Here is a 3,330-nt window from a genome sequence, read left to right as displayed (position 1 = left end):
TGGTTACCCACTCATGGTAACCCCACGCACAGCTGAATTAGACCATTGTCATCCACAGGGTTTTCTTTGGCTGGTTTTCTGAAGTAGATGCTCAGGCCTTTCTTCCTGGTTCATCTTATCTGGAAACTGCTGAAACCTGTTCAACATCACAGCAACATGCAAGCCTGCACTCACACATGTGTGGTGACTGCACATGAGGTGCATTGGTTAGGAACTTGACCCGTTTCCCACGTGGGAAATGAAGATTCCTATGTAAGTTAGCCGTGTGTAAGTTTCCATTTTATCTTGCTGATATCCATTATTGTTCCTAGCCGACAAAATTCAAGCAATAAAAACCATCGTTAGCATTTGTAAAGGACTTCAGGGTACAACGATATGTATGAGGATAAGTCAAAGAGTCTTGCTACAAAATCATACAACTCTTTATGAAGCAATATTATCGAAGGGTGACACTGGCGCTTCCATCTTTCCTCAAAGAACTCTGTGTCAATTGACACCACGTCAAAACAGCAGTTTTGGCATCCTCACGGGCCTCCGATTGTGTTCCTTTTCGATGTTCATGAGCACAGGGGACAACAGAGGCTAAAGGGGCAAGATGGGAGCTACAGGGCAGCTAGGTAACGAGTCCCAGCAGCATTCTCACCGGACAGCCGCTGGGACGCTCCGAGAATGAGAAGGTGCTTTATCGCGATGGAAAACATTCCTCAGCCCAACTTTCTTGCCCTTTTTTCCACCAGTACGGTTTTCAACTTCCTCATAATCCACGCCCAGGATTGACCTGTGTCCTTTGAGAAAATTCCTTTGGAGTTTCTCCCGCCCTCCCCCACCCCTCTCACAAAGTTACTGTAACTTTCTAAACTGACCTCTCTGCTTTGAATTGAACTGGCCGAGCTGACCCTCTCAAGAGCCTGCTTGGATTGGAGCTTGCTTTCTTGATTGTATTGGTAAATAGAAGACGCATCCCTGGCTATGATTTGTTCCATAATAGCATCTTTGTGATCTTCTATCTCCCTTAAAAGACTGGTGGAAAGATCGGCGGTTTGAGCTAGCTGTTCTGCAGCAATACTTTTGGCACCCACCGAGCTTGCTGAGGCCAAGAGACTCATTGAATATTGAAAATGCCCCACCCCGTGAAACCTCAACTTCAGGAGCGATCACATCAATGGTACTTCTCCCATCTTCTTCCACCATTTCTGGACTTCAGCCCCAGTCTTCAGTTCTTAAGGCTGCTGGTTTGCCCACTCTTGGCTATTCTTTGAGCTCTTCCTGATCTTACGTCAAATTTTTGATCCATCTAAAAACTATTATTTTATGTGGGTGGCATGCCATAAACGTATTTCAAAGCATTAATGACTTGAGAAGATGTCCACTTGAGTTGTGTTAAAAATTTAATATTAGCACTGACCTCAAAATCATTTGGGTTTTACTTCCATGGCAAAAAAGTTTCATTTTTTCATTTTTAAGGCACACTGGTAAGATCAAGACATTTGTATTAGTGAACAAACTTGTCTGCCCTCATCCCCTGGGCACAGAAAAATGTTTGACGTGTGTTTAGAACAAACCCATGCATATATGGACAGAACCCTAAGAGGGCCATCGTGGCAGTACTTTTTGACTTGCCTTCACATGGTTATTAAACACACCAACAACTCAAGAAGAAGGACTATATTGCCCTTAGCTTGCATATTAAGAAAGTAGACTGGTTTGTGCAAAATCAAATAGCCAGGGACTAGCCCCACTAGAACTCAAAGTCAGGACCTCTTATTTAGAGTCTTAAATTCTTTTTTATTATGCTGTACCATATCATTTTGGATTTAGATTCTATCACCTCACCCTCAGCTTTTCCTTAGATCTTCTATTTTCTGTAATGGTTACCTCTAGGTCTTCCATGTCATCAAATGTCTATTCAAACATGGAACAGGACAGATGTTGGGGACTCATCATGATGAGCATTGGTCCACCTTTTCAGAGCCTGGTAGACGAAGAGCTAAGACTGGGCAGATGGGGATAGGAGATACTAGAAAGATCTGAAGCCAGGGCCATGAAATTTGAACACTTCAAGGTATTCATATTGATTTTCTAGGATGTGTTGAAGAAAAGTTAATAATAACTGCCATTATTCTTTTTCTTTCTTTCTTTTTATCATAGAATAGAAAGACACAGATGGGGAGTCACCAGCCTAAAATAATGGTAGCATAATTATCATTCACATCCCTAGCAGCCTCTCATTTCTGTCCTTCGCTCTACCCTAGTAGATAGGAACCTCTCACCATTACTTACCTCTTACAGACCAAGCAGGAAGGGATGAGTCAACCAGGGGCAGTACAGCACTGATGAAACACACAATGTTCCTTGAGGTTTCCTCACACACACACACACCATCATGACCCCAGTCCTGCCTTTAACTGTGGGCTAGACTGAAGCATGCACACATATACACATGTACAGATAAAAGATAAAAGCTCAAAACATACAAAATCCAGGAACAGGAATGGAAGTAGTGAAACCAGGAGGGGAGGGGGAAGGTCGGAAGAGCAGGGGGAACCAATTACAATGATCAACACATCACCATCACCACCACCACCACCACCCCCAGGGGGATGAACAACAGAAATCGTGGGGGAAGAGAGACAGCGGTCGGTGTCAGATATGAAAATAATAATAATTTATAATTTATCAAGGGCTCATGAAGTAGGGGAAGGGAAAAAAGAAAAGCTGATACCAAAGTAGAAAGTAAATGTTTAGAAAATAATGAAGACAATATATATACAATGATGTTTGATACAATTGATGTATGGATTGTTATAAGAGCTGTAAGAGCCCCCAATAAAATGATCTTTTAATTAAATAATTAAAAGCAAAAGCCCTAAAAAGAGAGAAGGAGCTTGGGTAGCACAGTGGTTATGCTAGGGATGCTAAACTGAAGGTCAGCAGTTTGAAACCACCAGCTGCTCCAGCAGGGCTTTCTCCTCCCATAAAGAATGGCAGTCTCAGAAACCCACAAAGGTAGTTCTGCCCGGCCCAAGAGGGTGGCAACGAGTTGTCATGATGCAATGGCAATGACTTTGGGAGTTTTCCCCATATAGACAAAAGACGTTTTGTTTTTGTTTTTGAAGGTTTGAAACCAGTACCTCCTTGAACTAACTACAAGCTTTTCTTTCTTGGGGTGTTATAATTTGTTCTTTGTTAGTGGTTTGTTGTTGTTGCTGTTTTGTTGTACATTGTTGCTTGGTTTTGCTCTGTCTTGTTTTTGTGCATGCCAGTGTCTCCGCAGGTCTGTCTGGATAGGATAGGCTGGATGAACAATCTGGAGGAGAAAACAACGGGACC

The 3,330-nt window shown here is 42.6% G+C and overlaps 1 protein-coding gene across 1 annotated transcript in view; it reads right to left on the bottom strand.

Annotated features, from left to right (window-relative positions):
- The window catches only part of TBX19 (T-box transcription factor 19), a 31,154-nt gene that overhangs the window by 9,663 nt on the left and 18,161 nt on the right, over positions 1 to 3,330 (bottom strand). The window lies entirely within an intron of this gene.

Source organism: Echinops telfairi, unplaced genomic scaffold (genome assembly GCF_000313985.2).
Source record: "Echinops telfairi isolate 266 unplaced genomic scaffold, ASM31398v2 ScPeMD7_7424;HRSCAF=8462, whole genome shotgun sequence".
Taxonomy (NCBI): Eukaryota; Metazoa; Chordata; class Mammalia; order Afrosoricida; family Tenrecidae; genus Echinops; species Echinops telfairi.
This window is presented reverse-complemented; position numbering and strand designations above follow the sequence as displayed.